The 22,320-nt window shown below is 38.8% G+C and overlaps 1 protein-coding gene across 2 annotated transcripts in view; it reads left to right on the top strand.

Annotated features, from left to right (window-relative positions):
- Nucleotides 1-3,130: 3,130 nt before the first annotated feature.
- The window catches only part of slc23a2 (solute carrier family 23 member 2), a 138,587-nt gene continuing 119,397 nt past the window's right edge, over nucleotides 3,131-22,320 (top strand). Inside the window, exon 1 of one of the 2 annotated variants that reach the window (XM_039768362.1) lies at nucleotides 3,131-3,250. The gene's annotated coding sequence lies outside the window, so the exon portion shown is untranslated. Of the gene's footprint in view, nucleotides 3,251-3,607; nucleotides 3,676-22,320 lie in introns of those variants that run through there. The other variant, XM_039768363.1, reaches the window with a different exon arrangement.

The following is a 22,320-nucleotide window of genomic DNA, read 5'->3' as shown; positions in this document are numbered from 1 at the left end:
ACTAAGGCGATTTCTAAGAATATTGTGATCAATGGTATTAAATGTGGCACTCAGATCTAAGAGGATGAGAACAGATAAACGGCCTCTGTCTGCATTTACCCGCAAGTCATTTACTACTTTAATGAGTGCAGTTTCTGTACTGTGATTTGTTCTGTAACCCGACTGAAACTTATCAAGAATAGTATGTTTATTGAGATGGTCATTAAGCTGCATAATGACTGCCTTCTCTAGAATTTTACTTAAGAAAGACAGGTATAGGTCTAAAATTTTCAAAAGCAGAGGAGTCAAGATTATTTTTCTTAAGCAGGGGTTTAACTACAGCATTCTTAAGACAGTCTGGGAAGACCCCCATATCTAATTACGAGTTTACTATGTCAAGAATACTATCAATTAGTATGCCCGATACTTCTTTGAAAAATCTTGTTGGTATTGGGTCGAGGATGCAGGTGGAGGGTCTCAGTTGAGAAACCATTTTATATAAATCAGGTAAATCTATCCTGGTGAAAGAATTTAATTTGTTTAAAATGGAGTACCGGCATTTAAGTGGTTCAGTATTGGGGAGATGTACTATATTTTTTCTAATATCATTAATTTTTTTATTAAAAAATACAGAAAAAGCCTCACAAGTTTCAGTGGAAGATTTTTTTTGAGGCATTCCATTGAGTGACCTGGCTTTACCAGACAATCAATCATAGAGAATAAGACTCTGGGATTACTAGCATTGTTATTTATAATTCTAGAGAAATAACAGCGCCTCTCAAGACAGACTGTGTTGTATGCTGTTATTTTAACCTTCAGTATTTCATAATGGACAGTCAGTTTAGTTTTTCTCCATTTACGCTCAGCTCTCCAGCATGTTCTCTTAAGATCAGACACTCTTTGGGTCTTCTAAAGTATAACAGTTCCAAAGATTTTCAGGTGCGACTAAGTCAGCAGCAGCTCTCACCTCAGTATTTAAATTTTCACCTTACTATTTACATTATTATAACTATTGTAGTAAGCACTACAAACGGACTGGTTGCTTAGAATGTTTGTAAATTTTGAAGCTGCTCATGAATCAAAGAACCGTTTTTTAACAATATGCTTCTTGTGAATATTTTCTGTCATTATTTCTATATTAAATAGTAACAGAAAATGGTCTGGAAATATCAATGATCTGCTTCAAATTAACTTTTAGTCCTTTAAGTCTAACGTATGACCTGCTTTATGCGTAGGCTGACTAATGTGCTGGATCAAATTAAAAGAGTCCAAGAGGTTCATGAATTTTTTTACTTTCGGGTCACACCAATTATCGATATGAAAGTTAAAGTCGCCGACTATTAGGTGTGTGTCATAGTTCGTAATTACAATTGACACTAAGTCTGAGAATTCCTCAAAGAAAGACGCAATGTATTTAGGAGGTCTATACACGGAACGGATAATACTAGAAACTGAGAAACTCCACGAATAACAACGGTAAGATTCTCAAAGGACTTGAATTTACCAAAACTGACCGCTGCCGATAGTTGATTCTACAATAAAATAAAAATAATAATAAAAAGAGGAATAACCTTGGAGGTCAATCATCACCCCGAAAGCGGATAGTAGACGTCGCATAGTATATGTGTACCAAACTTCAGGTCAATAGTTCAAACGGTTTGCGAGCTGCAGGTGATTTAAAATCCTGGACAGACACACGAACAGCCACGGTAGCGTATTATATATAATGATCAGCTGTTTTAAAGAGGTGCACAAGAATGTATTTTATTTTATTGTCAATTACACGCTGACCTTGAAACATTCCCCTGGACATAAATTGCAAATTTGCTTTTTCAAATTAAAAACAAAAACAAAAAAGAGTTTCCACTTTACTTGGCTCTCACACTTTTTTTTTTACTTTCTCGTATACAAAGCATCCGGAAAGCATTGGAATCCTCCAAAAATTCAATTTCGAGATTTTGATGAATCTCGATGTTTTAGACTTCCCTGAACCCAAGTACAGTACCATTCTTGGACGTATGTATGTGTGTCTGTCTGTGTGTGTGTGTGTGTGAATGTAAACACGTTAACTTGAGTACGCTTTCACTTCGATCAACCACATTTTTCTTTCTTGCTTTGCTAAACAGTGCAGGGCGGCCAAGAACGAGTACGGCCGTCTGATTGGATAGGTGCACTGAGGATGCGGCGTGGACCACTCGCACCACCTCTCCCTCGCTCTCGCTCGCTTGTAGCTCGACAACGCAAGCAGTGTGAGAGAGAGCTCAGCGGAGAACGGAATGTATCCCATTAATCGCAATGACCAGTCCATCCCTGTAGGAAATGACAAGGACATTCGTAAAGTAACGATAGTTTTATGTTTTCCAATTAAGCAATAAAACTGCCGTTAAAGAACTTAGTCCAACTGACTTCAATCCCAAGTCGGGTATCTTAAGATAGCCAGGACCCCAGGCTCTATATGAATCCACCCCTACTTTGCGCGGTCCCCCGTGTGTTGATCTTGCACGTTCAGGTGTTTCCAAGTTTTCCTTGCTTGTATTTGTTTTTTCTCCCTCAACTCAAAACTTATTTGTGTTAGGTTAATTAGCGATTGTATGCTGTCCATATTAGAAGTAAACGTACTCTGTGATGGAGAAATGCCCTGTCTAGGTTTAGTGTTGTCGCTCGAAGCCTTCAGCATAGGATCTGCCCCACAGCGCAAGCTAACATTGGAATAATAGGAATAAATGAATACATACTTTGTCAAAATTTCAAAGCTTGTCAAATTTTAAGTGAAAAGAAAAATGTTACTCCAATCTTGACGCACTGATTTCGCTCTTTTCACAGTACATACGTTCTACCCTTTGACTGCTGAGTCATGCTGGCTTACGAAGGCATTTCCTGCGTACATCGTGTTCATCTGGCCGCTTCTGCCGAGTCTAGCAAATAGCTCTCCGTTAAGCCAACTTGCCGCTGCTCTCATAGTTACAACGTCCAGAAAACACAAAAAGACAAAACGATTTGTTTGCTGGAGTTGCCATGCATCGCTAGAGGGCGGTGTAGAAATACTCAATGTTGCATTTCTGCCGCGAATGACGCACGAGTTAGCGGTGGGCGTAGCACATGTGCTTTTTTTCGCTTCTGTTTTCATAATCTCATCCGGTGGCGCCTGCGCAGTAAGATTGCATGTGAACGGTGTATGTCAATGTGATCACGATGTAAGAAGTCAAAGCTGTTCTGTGGTCTCCAACACGCGTTTGGGAGCAGTCCGAAGCGCTTAGCACTACGGTCTCAGGTAAGGAGGCGTCGATGATATCGGCAGGATTTTCGTGTCCTGCTCCTACCTGGGGTGCTTAGAGTGGGACGGCCAGCGGTACTGACTGGGGGGAACAATGGCAGGCAGGCATTCTGTCTGACCTCGTTCTTAAAAAGCGTACCACTGATTGCGATAGAGATGCTTCGTTTGTGAAGCGGTAACCGAGAGCGCAGCGGGCCATGCGGGATCGAGAGCATGGAAGTGAAGGTAGGCAGACAGATGGAGACGCATGCGCCCAGGCAGTTGAGGGGCGAATGCTGGTGGTGGACTGAATGACAGGCAGGCCGCGAGATGGACAAGCGTGAATGGGCAGTAGTGTAGGTGAACCATTGGAGAGACGGTCTGGTGGACAGATACAAGGGTAACGGCGTGGAGGACAGTAGCCTTGAGAGACCAATCAATAGGTGAGCAGGATCGCAGATGTACATGGGAGTGACCAAAAACGCCTGATACAGTAGAGATAGCGCAGTTACAGGTGGACAGACTGCCAAAAGAATGAATGTTGAAATAGGTAGATAAACGAGGGCACAGGGGCGGGTTGGTCTGAGTCGAGCAACTGTGGGGCTCCTGGAGAGGTTTCATAATCCATCACTTCCGAGTGGAACTAGATGGGTTGCTTTCTTTAGATGATCGGTTTTGTCTGAGAGTAGGCATTTCGTTCTCCAGGGCTTGTATGATTTTTCCCGAGTGGCGCAACGCAAGCAATTTACTATTGTAATTCTAGATTAGGCTAGGTACCGGCAGTTCTCTCTGCGAATCCTCTTCGCACGATGCTGATATTTAATTATAGGGAAAGCAAGCGCTGTACGATCAGTTTTGGAGCAGTTCACTTTCTCGTGATGTGATACTGCGTCAGCGTCGGAATAAAAGCCCAGGAAACTGTCAATCGGTATTTTTTTTTTTACAAATGAATCAGATAAATGGATGAAAATGTAAGTTAAATAACTCTGAACTCTCAATGTCTTAATTTTATATTTTTTTCTTATTTTGGGTTGCCAAGTTTTTAAATTATGTAAATCCTAGCAATAGAAATTAACACGTGATCCTGTTGGCGTAAGCACCTTTATATTTTGATATCAGTTCTCATATTTTTAATGCAAAAAAATCACCGTTTTTGTCAAAGTTATCTCTACGTCAGTTTCATTTTAAAATATTTTATTTCAAAAATGAACATTTGTTGGTTTGTGTTCTGCAAGACTGGAAATTCAATAACGTTTTCTTTGTATAACCACTTTTACAGCAGTTCCCTGTTTCCAATTATTCATCCTTTTTCAGTGTAACATTTTGCGTTATTATCTGTCATTAATCTCAGACTAAAACGGTGACTTTGCATTTATGGTATTTCCTGATGTAGTTTTTTTTGCCACATAATCTCATACTGTATATTCTATACAATTAATTACTATGTTACAGAATTTATTCATGTTTACAATATTGTTCTGAATCAGTTTAACATAAAAATATTTAGTCTAATATTTTAAACATATATGTAAAGGAAACAATACTTATTCAGTGTCTTTCATATAACTTCGTTAGTTTTGGTGACTTATTTTTGTTGATCCAAAATTTCATTTGGTGGTCCGTCGTTTGTACACTTTTTCTGGCACAACCCTATGAGTCATCGAGCAGTAGTCTGCCATCATACTGACATCCCAGCATCCCTAGTACCTTCTTTCTATGTCTTTAATATCCACTGCAAGATTTCCCAGGAAAAATTCCAAATACAAATCCAACAAGTGATCTTTAGGACTCCTACTGCAATCACATTCCTTGAATTTAACTAATACTTTTTCACAATTTCTTTATAATTTACATTTTTACTGTTACCTAAAATTGTATAAATCACTTCGCTGAATGATACTCAAGCCTCTCGTTCTAGGTCAGTAAATTACACCATCAGATTCTGCATCAGAAATCCGATTCCTAAGATAAGGTCCCTCTTCCTCAGATGAACCTACAAACATTTGGCAAAAATACGTAAAACTGGCTCCATAGGGTTTTGATATTCTTTTTCCTTAAACCAAGCTTAATATGAAGCGGTGGCAACAGCACTTTTATCTGGCCCCACCAAGCTAGGTCAGATGCTGTTTTTGGCACCAAGCTGTACCGTTTTTCAAGCTTGCCTTTCCTTCTGAACCCAAGCTGTACCTACTGTGTCCAACTGTAAATGGCTTTAAATGGAAATCACTAGTACATCTGGACAGGTCTGGCCATCTTACTGCCACCTACACATACGCTGTTGACAGCGGCAGCACACCATTATAAAGTACTAAGAAGCCACAGTATTTTAACACCATTGGGACCAAGGCAGGAGCAAAAGAATGCGAATGGGTGTGTGAGCTGCTAGTTTGCCTTACTAGCCAAATTTTCATATACCTTAAAATTAGTTGTCAGTGAGTCATATTTGATATGCAGTCATTAGTCTCTGCTTTAAAAATCTGTGGTTGTAAAGCTTCATGGGCTATCAGATTATTGCAAGGCAATCAATTTCCACCGGGAAGAAACAAATTAGAATTATTACGTTTCTTTATGATCAAGAACATTTTCATGTTTATTGAGAAGTTTGGTTAAAAAATGTTTCAGGCTTGTTTTGCTTGGATTCAGCAGCAACTCTGCACAGACTTTTCAGTACATTTGAACATTTCCAAAGTATATGCATTTCAAGCAGGCTGAATGTGCTGCCTCACAGCACCGGTGCAGTAGGAAGGCTTTCCAGGTAGGGCAAGAACAGTTGCACTCTTGTCCCTTTTATTTGACCTTTTTCATTTTGTCATGGCACACAACAAGCACAAACCATCAAAGAGACAAGACTCTGTTCTGTTTGTGCAGTCCAAAGCAGCTGCATTCCTCCTTTTCACAGGACACGTTTTATGCATTGGGTGAGCACTCATTGGTCGTCAACTGTCCCCCTGACTTCTTAAGACTAACTAGACCTGTCGCACACTGATTCTGGGACTGAGTCACTGGAGATGTCAGAGCTCACAACTGGAGCATGCAATGACTGACCTGAATCTCTGGAAAAGTTGTGTTGTGTGATGGACGCTTAAGTTAGAATTGGAAACTACAATACACTTGCCTCCCTACAGAGGAGAAATCCCTTTTAGTGATTTGGTTTGCTAGAGCTTTCAGCCTATTCTGGATCCATTCAAGTCCAAAATACTCCCAAGTTACATTACTAACTCCATATCTATTTGATTGTGCTGGTAACATTATGGTGGCAATAGCTGGGTACATCAGATCACCATATAACTAGGTGTTTTTCAGGAATGCTCATGTACACCCAGTCATGAGTCTGGATGTTATCTTCTTCATTTCTTAAGGGAGCCTCGCAATGGTCATCCGCTTCAGTCTGGAGCAAAGTTTTAGGTTCTGTTCTAAGGTCCTCTTATTATTTCAAACCCTTTAATCTCTCTTAGAGAATGAGCTCCTGTTCTGGAGCTTCATTTTGGCTGCTTGTACTTGGAATCTCATTCTGTCGTTTGTGATCCAGAATGCATGAGTATATCTATGAATGGCAGTTTATTACTCTGATGGCAGAGCAAAAGCTTGGTCTGAGGATTTGGATTCCATCCGTCTTACCATCTTTGTCTAGTACACGATTCACAAAACAGGCAGTACCATGCCAATTCACACCCACTCATAAGCAAAACCCTGACTTACATTAATTTATTTACCAGAAACGGATGTCTCTTCCCTCCTTTCTAACCAAAAGGCAACCCATTCTGGAAAAAGACTAATCTTTTAAATTTGGAGATGCTTATTCAGAACCCAGGCTCACCACACATGGCTATTGACGTGTGCATCAGAGATATTTATAAATCTTCAGTTCAACAAAACAGATGGCCAGGACTGGCAAGCTTTTAAAACATCTATACAATGAGACAGAACTGGTCCACTGTTCTATGGCCAAAATAACCCAAGTTTTGGTCATGAAATATTGAAACCCCTTTTGACTTATCAGATCTGTTAATGACAATGTCTGCTAGCTGTAACACTGACCTTTCATTTATTGATTTATTGGTTCAGTTTCTAAAGACACACCTGGAACGTGTCCATAATATACTATCTGTATATATAGGTAAAGGTCATACAAACTTATAAATCTATTTTTTTATGTTGCCTCTATTTTTCATCATACTGGTAGACTATATCAAGGAACATTTCTTCTCTAGGTCATTCTGTTATTTACTGGAAAAAACAAATTAATTGAAAATAAAAACTTCATTAAGTTCATATCAGCCTTCTTACATCAGCAATCCGGAGACCCAGGCACCTCCTGGACCCCGTGATTATCAGAGGCGACTGTGTGTGGATGGTACAGACATATAAATACCTGGGAGTGCAGCTGGATGATAAATTGGACTAGACTGCTAATACTGATGCTCTGTGCAAGAGAGGACAGAGCCGACTATACTCCTTAGAAGGCTGGCGTCCTTCAACATCTGCAATAAGATGCTGCAGATGTTCTACCAGACGGTTGTGGCGAGTGCCCACTTCTATGCGGTGGTGTGCTGGGGAGGCAGCATAAAGAAGAAGGACGCCTCATGCCTGGACATTACTGGTGAGGAAGGCAGGCTCCATTGTAGGCATGGAGCTGGACAGTTTGACATCTGTGGCAGAGCGACGGGCACTGAGCAGGCTCCTGTCATTCATGGAGAATCTACTGCATCCACTGAACAGAATCATCTCCAGACAGAGGAGCAGCTTCAGTGACAGACTGCTGTCACCGTCCTGCTCCACTGACAGACTGAGGAGATCATTCCTCCCCCACACTATGTGACTCTTCAATTCCACCTGGGGGGTAAACGTTAACATTATACAAAGTTATTGTTTGTTTTAACTGCATTTTTATCACTCTTTAATATTGTTTTTTTATCAGTATACTGCTGCTGGAGTACTGAATTTCCCCTTGGGATTAATAATCTTATCTGTCTGTTTGTCTGTTCATACATATTTGGCTCAGGTGTACCCAGTCACCAAGCTCATTCATTGTCCGCCTATATTAAACTGTATTAGGTAGTTCACACCATTTCACAAAAATGGTAATTTCCAGTAATTTAATTCATTTGGGCGCATTTCAAATAAAAAAAAAAAAGAAAAGCTAGAAGAAGAAGTAATAACACAATGTACTGTTCAGATTAACCCTGGTTTAAAAGTCATTACAGAAACATTGTTCTGGCAATGAGTATAAAAGAGTCTCATGCAACAAAGTGAATATAGTTATTAAGAAGTGAAAGGTTTTGTAACATGTTGATCACATTTAAACTGGATGACCGATCAAAGGGAAGGATTTACAGAGGGGCTGCCAAGGTGCTAATGGAAAATCTGAAAGTTACATGCTCTCATGGCCAAAAGTGTGCACATGACCTCAAATCCTGTTTGATGTGCAAAGTTTAGGGGTTGATAAAACTGAAGTGGTACTGTTTGCCTTGAGTACACAGTTAAGTCTGGTATAAACTTTACCCTAAAGAATGTTTACGATGGGTAATGGTAGCAATTCGTTTTGAAGATGATTTCCATGAACATAGATATGAGTATTTTGCACAGAATAAGAGAAGCCATTAGTTGAGCAAAATACTAGTTGAGTAATAATCCTTGTGTAGACTGCTGAGGGATGTCTAGATCTGAAAGCACACTTACAAATCTGCACTTGTAGTGATTAAGGTACAAAGCAGATAGATTGTCCAGTCAAAGATCTAATTTGGATTAAATCACATTTCTTGCATGACCTGAGGGTTCTTGTAAGGAGTCTTATTATGTTATTATCTGAATTTTGAATATTTTCAAATGCTCATTACATTTTTAATATTTTAAAGTGGATTTTTTTTTAAGTATTTCATTACTTTGAATTTCACTCTGACACATTATGGAATTTTTCAGATTGCTGTCTAACTCTGTCATTTGCTGAATTCACGTGTTCTTGGGCAGAGTTGCCAAGTTGGAAATTCCACCTGAATACACTACCAACTACAAAGTTCAAGTTGGACAACTGAAAAAAAAAACAAAGCTATCCCAGTTTTCCTAATTTATGATATCATGCTGACCTTTCATTTTAGTTAATTATTGACCTACAGTATATAAATGAAAAACCTGTGTGAGTGTGTGTGTGTGTGTGTGTTTGTGTGGAGCTGTCCACTCTGCTCACTCTCAACCACAGCCACTAGATGGCACATGTATGCACTTTTAAATGTTTCAGCGCTTGTATGCACCTCACTTCTCACTACAAAAGACCCGTGTGCAGAAAATACTGCCGCGCCAACAGCGTTATGCTTATGACACAGATGACGCGAAACAACATCGAAAACCAAAGAAACACCGCAATTCAACAATGTGCAAGTGAATCACCTCAGCAACAGAGGGCAAGGCTTGGAGTTTTCACTAAAAACATTGTCTATCTTGAAGTAATTGTCTTGAGACAAAGATTAATAGGACTCAAATGCCAGCAATACAGCTAAGATATGTTATCGCCAGTGTCTTCTTATGAAAGCCAGTGGGGCAGCATGCACAGGTGGGTCTACGTCCTCTGCACTGGATCATTCTTAAGACTTGGCTGACACCTCTCCAAGTTCACAAATATAGTAAAACTGCTAGGGGATCTTCAGGTTGTTTTTTGTCCCGAAGACCACAGACAGCTAAGATCTGGTCAGACCAAAATACTTTTTTTTTTTTTTCCAGTTGGATTTCATTTGGAGCAAAATGATACACAATTAATTAAATAAGTTTATTTTGCTGTTAATTTCCACAAAAATGCTGTGTAATTTTAACTGCTTTTATTTTTTGCAGACCAAGTAACAAATCAATAGCGATCTTGTGTTTCTCTGAAAAGTCCAAATGGAAATTCACATGTGAAGGTGAAACAGCACAACTCAAACCTTTAAATAGTCCATGAACACGTGGATGCAGCAGTACTCACACATCACTAGCAGGACCAGCCTAGTCATATTTTTAACAGGAGCAATTATGTTGTCATTGTTGAGACAGCCTTCTGTCTGATGGGAAAAGATGGCCTCTTCTGTTTCATTCGTGGGTTGACTCCACTCTGCCTTTCAACTCTAGAAATGAAACGGCACATGGCAGTATGTTCTCTGAACTTTTCCTGTCGCCCTGGCTTATGAAGGCTGATTTTCAGATGCTTCACATGGGCTAAATGACTTAACCAGTGAGCACTTTGTGGCTTAGGCTCCTTTTGCTGTTTTTGCACTGTAGGAAGTTTGTAGAAGAGACCCAAGTGACAATGCTTGTAATTGGTCAGCCATGTTGAGCTTACTTGTTAGTTAATCAATCAATCAATCAATCAATCAACATTTATTTATATAGTACATTTTCATACAAAAAAATGTAGCTCAAAGTGCTTTACAAAATGAATAGAAAAATAGAAGACACAATAAAAAATAAACATAAGTCAACATTAATTAACATAGAATAAGTAAGGTCCGATGGCCAGGGTGGACAGTAGAAACAAAAAAAAAAAACTCCAAATGCTGGAGAAAAAAAATAAAATCTGTAGGGGTTCCAGACCAAGAGACCGCCCAGTCCCCTCTACTTTTTAGTGCAGGATGTTAGGGTATGTTATGTGGTTGCTGGGACTCTTGGGCCTTTTACAAGCAGAGCAATTAAATGGACTAAATTATCGTATTACAGTGTCTATAAAAAGTTTTTTCCTCCTTGGCAGTTTTCACATTTTATTGCTATACAACAGTGGGCTGGATGAAAATTAGAAAACTTGGGAAAAGCACATGTATGAATTTCGAACCAGTATGACTGTAGATTTTTTAGTGGTGAACGGCCTTGTCAAACAGTATTTACAAGAGGTGCCTGCCACATTGGAGATGTGGCATTTAGTGCTCTGTAGTGTTGACAGCAGGATCATGGCGTTCACTCACATACCCCATGTAACAGTACATGAACTATAAGTGGCTTATATTTGTGGGTGTTGTCCTTACCACCCAGTGTAACACCCATCCTGAATGAAAGGAGGCTTTTCAGGAGCAAACTAAAAATGTAAAGGAGGAGGAGAGGATTTTTTTTTTTTTTTTTGCAAATTCATATACATGAAACTTAACTGAGAACCACACTGCTGTCCAAACCCTTCTTATTAATCATCAGTGCCAAAATCTTAAAATATGTGAAAGTTCAAAAAATTGTTTGTTTTGAAAAACTACTCATTAAAAGCCTCCTTGTGGCTGTCGCACAATACCCAACAATGTATACCGTATGTAGTCCCTAGAATTTTTACCCTACATTTGGATAACTCAACACTTGTTTGTAATGTGGACTATTCTAGTTTCTCTTATTGGAAGCTCTAGAGTGCTGTTCAGTTTTGTAATGCTGGATTTTCAAATATTATTGCAAGTTTTGTTTCTTACCAAATGTATAGACATTTTCATATCCCAGAAGACATGCGAGTGTTGCCTGTCATTTGCCACTTGATTGAATCATTTTGAGTTACTGTGATTGAGTGTGTGTAAGTGTACACCAGCAGGTGCTCACATCCCCTCCAGGATTGTCTTCTACCTTGAATAGGATGTTGCTGGGATAGGCTTCAGGTCACCATGTCCCTACAGTTTCAGTAAAAGGATGGATGTTTTAACCTCCTTAGTAATGCATTTTTTCTCAAAAAGACATGTAAAAATGTATTTTTTCACTTGAAACATTACGTTTTTATTAAATCTCATGTTTCTACTGTAAAACGTGCAAAACTGTAAAATTCCAAATTCAGAAGTGTAGAAAGTATAATAACGATGCAATTAATAATAATGATATAAACAGCAGGCTGCACAGGTTAGAGTGACACGAGTGTCACTTTCAGATTCCCAGAATTACTTTTGATTTTACTGACCATTTCAATTTCACTACCTGAAGACAGTTTTACTTTGTCACCTCAGCTGATGAGAGGCATTGATCTTGCAAGACACCATTATGAGGCTATGAGCAAATGCGTATACACTGATGCTCATGTAACACTTGGGCTTGATGCTTTGCAAGACATGCCTATACCACTGCTGGAGTAACACTCGGCACTAATGCTTTTGCACTTTTACACTCGGGTCTTACGTGAAACGTGTCCATACTGTTGCAGAGTAATTCTTGGGTCTAATGATTTTAGCACTGTTTTACTGCCCAAGTGTTACTCGGGTCTAACGCTAAGGAGGTTAATCCCTGTTCTCAAAATGTCTTTAAAGATGTATGCCTAAAATTCCAGCAGGCAAATAATAAGTAAAAAGTAAAGCTTTAGGTTAAAAGAGATAATCAGAACAACATAACACCCTAAAACCTGCTTTATCCAGTTCATTTTCATGAAAATATAAATAACATAACAGAAAAAGATTGCTCTTGACAAAATGTGAAAATATAAAACTTGAATCTATCCATTTTTCTGGCCTTCCAGTACATGGTCAAGTGAAGATGGATCTTATCTCAGTGGCATTAGGCACAATATAGTAACCATCCCATTATGGTAGACTTGCTGACTCACAGCTGGTTGGTGTTGATTTATCATGCAATCAAGCACCTTCTTGAGAACTGTGGAAGAAAAAAAAACTCCCTAAAGGAAGTCCACATGAACACACAGCAGTCTGACAAACTCCATCCAGTGCAAATCTTGTTTCCTGCTGTCACATCAATTTATTTGTTGAGTTAAAAATGTGAAGGTTTTTTTTCCATGCCTTTTTTTTTTTATTACTACTGGAGTTTTGATTTCATTACACAATTCATCTGTTTATGACCACGGCTTGAACTTTATCTGTCTGAATCAATTGAAAACATTGAGCTCAAAATGAAAACTTACTCCTGTCTGTGCTTTTGGACAAATTCTTAATGGATGAAAAATGTAATATGTTTGGTGTTGTTTCTCCAGCATCCTTGCACATACATAATCCGTACTTACAATATACAGGTGCTTAAGAGGAATTGTGATTGTTCAATATGGATGGGATATATGGTTAAAAAATAATGCGATATTTCCAAGCCTGCTTAATCTAATTCAGGGTGGCTAGGGCTAAAGCCAATCTAGGCAGCCCAGAACAGTGTACCATCGCAGAGCCCACTTTTGTACATCCCCAGAACTGCAATCATGCTGTCGCTCACACAGAAGCCAAATCTAAATTGCCAATTAGTCTAACATGCCCCTTTTTGGAGATATGGGAGGAAAACTGCAGAGACAGAAAGAACATCCATCCATCCATTTTCTAACCCGCTGAATCCGAACACAGGGTCACGGGGGTCTGCTGGAGCCAATCCCAGCCAACACAGGGCACAAGGCAGGAACCAATCCTGGGCAGGACACACACAAACACACCCACACACCAAGCACACGCTAGGGCCAATTTAGAATCGCCAATCCACCTAACCTGCATGTCTTTGGATTATGGGAGGAAACCCACACAGACACGGGGAGAACATGCAAACTCCACGCAGGGAGGACCCGGGAAGCGAACCCGGGTCTCCTAACTGCGAGGCAGCAGCACTACCACTGCGCCACCGTGCCGCCAGAGAGAACATGCAAACTCCAAATGGACGACAACCTGGCATGCGTTTCAAACCAAGGTCACAGGATCTGTTAGGTAGCAGGGCTTTTTACTGCATCACAGTTCTATCCTAAAAAATAAAATCTCTTGTTATTTTTCAGACCTTCTTCCAGTTACTTTATTATAACAATTTTCCAATTTTTTTAGCGTAGTGTGTGATTCTGAATTTACTGAAGGTGCTATGCATAAAAAACAAGCAGTTTAATTGACATTTCTTCATTAGTTCCTTAAATTTCTTTTTTTCTACATGTGTGTTTGAAATTAGGCTTCGTCACATTATAGATTGTACACCAGCAATACAAACTTTTCAGCTGTCTTAGGGGAGGAAAAAAAAAAAAGTATTTTTTGCAAGCTGGTCCACTGTTGGGAAGCCAACCTGTGGGTATTGCATTTGCTATGGGGATTTGTGCTGCTGTTCACCTCTTTGGTAAGTAACTTTTCAGCTGCATTTGGATTGCTTCTTTGAGTGAATGGTTTGGCCATGGTGTTTCGGCTTTCTTCAGACAGCTGAAGGGTAGAGTGCTCATGGAAATGAAGCACCAGCACAGTCGGAGCCCTTTAGAGCAGAGGGTGAAATTTAGCGGGGGAGGAGTATAATAGGACCCAAGTGACTGAGCCCATTACAATTGTGTGAAGGCCTCTTCCATTTAAAAAGCCCAAATAGTAATTTGGACTTAATGAATTCTTCTTTAGGTCAATTAGCTTTGAAGGCTTAATTGTTGCTGCTGTGTAGGGAATGTTGCAAGTGCACACAAGTCCTGCAGAAATAAGCCAGAGTTTATCTAACACTTGTACATGTAACAGTCACTGATGGCACAAACCAGTTTACACATCAAACCGTGTATGCATGATGTAAATGTCAGTGCATATTCACTGACATTCATGGAGATGGTGTGTGTTTGCAGCAGCAATTTTCCGGTCCAGTCACAGGCCTTCATATGGGCCCTTGCTAAGACGACTTAAACATTACTGAAACGCAGTCAATTGGATTATTTCGTTCACTTTTACAGATCTGTCATTTTTTTCTTGTTTGTGTTATTTATGTTTTAAAATAACAGTTTTCTAAGATAGAGCACAATGTTGGCCATTTATTTGCTTTAACTTTCTCTTTCTTTCAACCCAATTTTCATAGCATCGTGAAAAGAGAAACCTCATTATATTCCATACCTAATATCAGCATTATGATCCAGCCTTGTTGTGCCTTAAAGATGACTCTGCATATGCACTCACTGAGCTTATTAGGAGCTCATGAACAACCAACTTATACATGCAATGCATAACATCATGCAGATACAGGCCAGGAGCTTCAGTTAATATTCACATCAAACACTAGAATGAGGTTAAAAAAAATATATATGATCTTGACTGTGGCATGATTGATTGATTGTTGGGGCTGGACAAGCTGGTTTGAGTATTTCTGTAACTGCTGATCTCTTAGCAGTTACACACACAATTAAATTATTAAACTAAGAGAGGAGAGGTTGGGCGAATGTGCTGATGGCGTGTTGCCGCACCCTATACACGAATAACCACCTGGATTGGGACTCAAGTGCAGCAGGTGACATCTCAGCATCACACTTAGAATGGTGTGAAAACTAACAAACATCCAGTGATTGGCAATTCTGCAAACATAGAGTTTTCAGAGGATAATAGCTAGACTAGTTTGAGATGTAAGAAAGCCTGTGGTACTTTGATAATCACTCTGTGTAGCTGTGGTGAGCAGAAAAGCATCTCAGAATGAACAGCATATCAAACCTTGAGGCAGATAGGCTACAGCTGCAGAAGACCACTTTGGATTTCAATCCTCTTAGTCAAGAACAAAAAACTGGACAGTTAAAGGCTGAAAAAATGTAGCTTGGTTGGGTAAATCTCGGTTTCTGCTATTAAGGTACATAGATGGCAGGATCAGAATTTGATACTGAACAGTATGAATCCAAGCACTCAAGCTGCCTTGTGTCAGCAGTCTAGGCCATTGATGGTGTTTATGTAATAGACTTTCTCCATTAATACCAATTAATCATCTCTTGAATGCCCCAGCCTGTTTCAGTGTTGTTGCTGACCATATACATCCCTTCATGGCCACAATTTGTTCATCTTCTAGTGGCTACTTCCAACATGGTAATGCACTGTGTCACAAAGAAAAGGTTGTCTCAAATTTGTTACATGAACATGACAATGACTTTATGGTTCTTCGGTGGTCTTTCCAGTCACCAAATCTGAATCCAGTTTGTAGCATGAATGTGCAGCTGACAGTTCTGCAGAAATTGTGTATGCAATAATGTTAACATGACCAGAATCTCAAAGGAATACTTCCAACACTTGGAAGTAAAAGGTGGCCACATCCAGTTTCAGTATAGAGGTCCTAATAATTTGTTCAGTGTGCCTTTTAATACTATAATAGAATTTACTATTCATTTTTAATTTGCAACACTTCCAGGGGTACGTCAGGTCATAAAAAGTCTTTGGAATGTAACTGGACAGAATCCTTACATATAACTCTATGAAGGATTTGTGAACTTGGTTAAAGGTTTAGATTAAATTAAATTGTGAATTTCCCCTTGGGATTAATACAGTATCTATCTATTAGAACATTAGAACAATCTATGCCAGAACAGGCCATTCAGCCTAATAAAGCTTGTCATTCCTATCCACTTAATTCTTCTAAAATAACATCAAGTCGAGTTTAGAAAGTCCCTAAAGGCCTTCTGTCTACCACACTACTTAGTATCCTATTCCATGTGTCTCTGGTTCTCTGTGTAAAGAAACACTTCCAAATGTGTGTGTGAAATTTACCCGTAATAAGATTCCAACTGTGTCCCCATTTTCTTGATGAACTCATTTTAAAGTAACAGTCTTAATCCAATGTACATCCTTTCATAATTTTAAATTCTAAAATCATGTGTTAATAATGATTTGATATACACAATTCTGTTTATCATGACAACTAGCGGCACAAATATCCATCCATCCATCCATTTTCCAACCCGCTGAATCCAAACACAGGGTCACTGGGGTCTTCCGGAGCCAATCCCAGCCAACACAGGGCACAAGGCAGGAACCAATCCCAGGCAGGGTGCCAACCCACCACAGGACACACACAAACACACACCAAGCACACACTAGGGCCAATTTAGAATCGCCAATCCACCTAACCTGCATGTCTTTGGACTGTGGGAGGAAACCCACGCAGACACTGGGAGAACATGCAAACTCCACGCAGGGAGGACCCGGGAAGCGAAATGGCACAAATATTTTCAATAAATATAGCCTTTATATCATCATTGACTAAATTAGTTTTTCTGATGCAGATATGAAGATGTCATGTCATTTTCAAACCTGTTGAATCCAGAATGTTGGGGTGGGGTGTGGTGTGGCATAGCATAGCATAGGGTGTGAGGTAGAAACAAACATCCATTGCAGCATGCACACACACACCAAACACACTCTAGGGCCAATTTAGCATCTACAGTTCACCTAACATGCATGTGTTTGGATAATGGGAGCACCTGGATGAAACCCACACAGACATGGGGAGGACATGCAAACTCCATACAGGGTAGGACCTAGTATGTTATTTCTGGTCACCTTGCTATGATGCAGCTGTGCCACAATTGTGTCACCATGCTAACTGGTTTAAAGACTGGGCATATTAAATATTCTGATGCTCTTAAAAAGTGATACATGTAAATATGTTATTACCAATTAATTATGTAGTGATAAATGGTAACATATTGCTATATCAGACAACTCAGATATGCTCACTTAAAGTAGGATTCAACACTGAGCAGACGGAAGAGAAAGATTAATCTTAACAAAGTTAAGTGTTGTCATGAATGAATTAAGAATATGAGACTATGCAAACTATAAATGGCACAGTGATTTGTGCTGCTGCTGCACAGCTTAGGGGACTGTAGCTGATCCACTTCCTCGCCCCTAACGCAAAGCCTAGCTTTGTGGAGTTTGCACACTTTCCTCCTTAATGTGTGTTTTCTTTGGTTGATAGGTAAAACCTTGTGTTAGGGAGTGTGGGTGTGCATGAGTGTACCCTTAGTAGTATTGGCATGCCAGTCAGAATGGGGTCCTGCCTTAAGTGTAATGTTGCTCAGATAGACTCCCTATAGCCCTGTAATGGAAAAAAATAACCTGCCTCAAAAAAAAGTCTCTCTTTTAACCTGTTTGCACTAACACCAAGAACTAGACTTAAGTCTTGGTTCCAGGCGTGACACAAACCAGACCTCTAAAGGATATTGTTCCATGAGCATTGAATACAGTACATAAACAGTACTGCTTTTTAATTGTGTTAGTTTCAAGTATTTTTCTTTGCAGTGTTGTATACTGTACAGAATACCCTTTTCTGCCAACTTTATTGATATTCCTGTGCATGCATTGCTTCCTTTAAATCCAAGTTTACACAATAAAACACCATGTTGTCAAAAAGGTCAGCACAGCACAAGGTCTGCATATAGAGTGAGTGCAATTTCACAGTCTTCAGAATAAAATGACATGGAAACAAATTGTAAACCGACTTATTTTCATTTGGAAAACCTACATTTAAGAGTCCTTTATGTTTTTGGAACAGAATAGAATATCACAACTAATGATGTATAGCTTCATATTATAGAGTCTGAGGCTCGAGACATTGGGCTTCAGTTGTGTTAAGCATATGTGACCCTGGCGACTGACAAATCAAAGTAGTTTTGACTTTTATAATAACAGCTGCATTTTTTAAAACTGCTTACTATAGGGTCATTATCATCATGTATATAGAGTAAGGTGAAATTCTTACTTTCTAGTGCCATGAGTAGCGAGTATAGTAAAATGTATGTCTTTCTTACGTGAAAGTCTCAAATTTTACTCTCACAATTCATTCCAGTACCGTCCTAGGTTTTCTATACTCCGTACAGAGTTAAGTTTCTATATAATTAAAAAAAACTGAAGGCAATACTTGATATTACAAATTGGATCAATAAGAACAGGTTAAAGTAGAGTCAGCATGACAGCTGCTATGGTTTAATGAAGAATCATTCTTTAACCACACTGAACTGTTTAAATTAATTTGACAATGGACGGATGGACAGCTGCTTATTAGCTTTGGTTGGACTGACCTGGATGGATGCATGTTATGCTCTGTGGTGGTCATTATATTGCTTTGTCAGTAGTAGGTATGTGTATGCAATGCTGACCTGAATGGATTTTCATCACAAAGTTCACAGCTTAATTGTTCTGGATCATTAAGAGGCAGTATGAGATCCAGTCTAAATTCTAAAATGTAATATTTTTAGCAAAACAAATTGCAGAGCTTCATACAGCCTTTTTAATTTTGTTCTTTAAGTCGATGGAACATTACGCAACCTCTAGTCATTGGATATGTCTGCCTTGCTGATGGCAATTTCTGATCTCCTTGTCAGATCATGTCAATTTACATAACTGAAAATCACTGGGCATGTCAAATTCTGTGGCTGTGTGATAACTTTCCAGCACAGTGCTACTCGCTTCCTTTAATGACAGCTAAGAGTGTGCTGTCTGATGGCACTGGTGCTATAAAAAGGGTTAATGGGTATGGCGAGTTCAGCCACAAGGTCTGTATTTATTTATTTATTTTTTTTTAAATTTTTATTTATTCACTTTATTACAATCACTACATAGCAATCAAGTTTTTACAAAAAAAAGAATTATGCTAAGAACAGATCGATCCCCACCCTTGAGAGAGAGAGCAAGCCAAACGGTATAAAATTTAAGGCTTGTAAAAATACCTAAATTAATAAATTCTCTGTGCTTTATAAATTTATTTTAAAATATTACTGATTAGATCCTGCCATGTTTTGAAAAAAGTCTGTACAGATCCTCTAACTGAGTATTTGATTTTTTCCAATTTTAAATAATATAACACATCAGTTTCCCACTGACTTAAAAGAGGAGAGTTTGGGTTCTTCCAGTTTATCAGAATAAGTCTGCGTGCCAACAGTGTAGTGAATGCAATCACAATTTGTTTGTCCTTCTCCACTTTAAGACCCTCTGGAAGAACCCCAAACACAGCTGTTAATGGGTTAGGAGGGATTGTGAGTCCAAGGCTGTCTTAGAGGTAATTCAAAATTTTTGTCCAGAATAATGTTAATTTGGTGCAGGCCCAGAACATGTGACCTAGTGAGGCTGGGGCTTGGTTGCAACGTTCACAGGTTGGATCATGCCCTGGAAACATTTTGGAGTGTTTTAGTCGAGACAGATGTGCTCGATATATAATTTTGAGTTGTATAATTGTATGCTTTGCGCATATGGAGCTTGAGTGAATTCTCTGCATTGCTACTTTCCACTCCTTTTCTGATATATTAATTGAGAGGTCATTTTCCCAGTGTCCTCTTGGATCTTTGAAAGGAAGGGATTGTAAAATGATTTTATATATTGTAGAGATGGAGTCTAATTCCTCAAAATTGAGCAATATTTTTTCCAGCGTGGATGAGGGTGCAAGATGAGGAAAATCTGGAAGGTTCTGTTTAACAAAGTTCCTGATTTGAAGATAGTGAAAGAAATTTGTAGCTGGAATGTTAAATTTGGAATGTAATTGTTCATAGGATGCAAAGACGTTGTCTATATAAAGATCTCTAAGCAAGTTAATTCCAAATTTGTTCCAGATATTAAAAACTGCATATGTTTGTGAAGGTTGAAAGAGGTGTTTTTTTTTTCTTTTATTTGCCATTCTGTTGTGGCATGTAAAATGCAAAACATCAGACAGACCACTTTTCTACTGGTAACATCCAAAACACCCGTGATTCTTATTTCTCGTCGCTGAATTATATGAATTGTATTTATGGATAAGCACTCATTATTTGTCTGTTATTATACACAAACAAAGCCACCCCTACGCCTAAAGACAAAATCAAACCTGATTGTCATGGAGAGTCGCAGAATGCTTGGAGTGACTTGCTGGGCATGTCAAACCATGCAACTACCTTTGACTCAATGAGATTATGAAAATGAAGGCTATGACTGAAAATTGCTTGAAAACTCGTCTTATCTGATTGGCCATTAGATGAAAGTAAGCTACTTGAGTGGTTCTTGTCTTTTTTTTACCCTTTCCTAATAATTATCATTCCTTATCAGATAGCACAGAAGTACAGTGGCCAGGGCTGCTGTAAAAAGAATCCAGCATTATTGATTAAAATCACTAATCTAGTTGCTGTCTATTTGGAGCCTTGTATGTGCTCTCCATGTATGAGTGGGGATTCTACTAAATTTTAATCAAACATTTTTAATCAGTATATGGTGATTTTACAATTTAATACAAACATATACTTAAATGAAGTCATATCAATGGATTATTTAAAGCATAAGAAAAGGGTCGGAGGGTAACTAAAGGGTTAACTAAATGTGGCTTAAAGCTTGAGCATGTGAGAGGAAACATCAAGGTAATTAATTAATAAGGCTAAAATGAAGTAGGTGAGTAATAAACACGCCCTTAAAAAGCGAGAATAAACTACTGAGAAAGGCCAAACACCCCTATTATGAAGCGGTGGTAAGATCAATGGGAAAACATGTAGGACACCCCTATTAATGAAGCGATGTTTAGAATAATGGAACAATTGACATGTATACAAAGTTACTTTTGGCTGTAGTTGATTGGCTAAGTTCTGCATATTAAGAGTCAGATGACGTGATGTTTTACATAAGGTAATGGTGATAGAAAAGTATAAAAGGGAAAGAATTGTTTTATTGATTGCTCTCTCCATGGACTGGGACATTTGTGCATATCTACATGCAAACTAAAGAATGGTTTTGCATCTGGTCTCAGTGAATGACTTCTTTGAAAACAGGAAAGTTTTCTCCACAGCGGTTCCTCTCCAGTACTCTTTAGGTTTGAGAACAGAGATTGTGTGTGAGCTGGCATTGTGATGGACTGATGTCCTGTCCAGGGTCAGTTCTTACTCGGTGCCTAATACTTTTTTTCTTTTAAGTTTCCATCTGCCGTGGCCTAAATTTTTGTTAAGTGTGTTTGAGAAAGCTTTGTTATGTTATTATAAGTCTATAACATGGACACCCTCATTTATATTATGCTTGTACAAAATGCACAACAGACCCCTGTTACTATTTATATGAAAAATGAATAGAAGTATGGTATGGTTATGAAGCAAAAGTCTGAAACCCAGGCTCTTGTAGTGTGTTGAACTTTTATTAATTTGGATTTAGTCTTTGTGGGTGGTTAAATAAATTAAAGTTTTAAGGTTTTCAAAAGCCATTAAAGATTATTGAAAGCTTAAATGGAATGAAAACCCTGCAGCCACCCCATGGCTTGATGCATGCGTCTTGGTATTTCCATTACCCTGCTAAAATTGTTCTTGGCAAGATAATCAACATTTAAAATGATCATAAATGCAAATCCCAACATTAATGGCTAATAACGGAGTACACAAAACATTTTTGTCTAATCCAGATATCATCTGTTACTTAACAGACCTGCTCATGCTTCTATTTCATTCATGTATCATTTATATTATATGGAAGGCCACATGAACAGCAAATGGCATTTCT

Source organism: Polypterus senegalus, chromosome 11, assembly GCF_016835505.1.
Source record: "Polypterus senegalus isolate Bchr_013 chromosome 11, ASM1683550v1, whole genome shotgun sequence".
Classification (NCBI taxonomy): Eukaryota; Metazoa; Chordata; class Cladistia; order Polypteriformes; family Polypteridae; genus Polypterus; species Polypterus senegalus.
The sequence above is the reverse complement of the archived record's forward strand: the minus strand, read 5'-3'. Positions and strand labels throughout refer to the sequence as shown.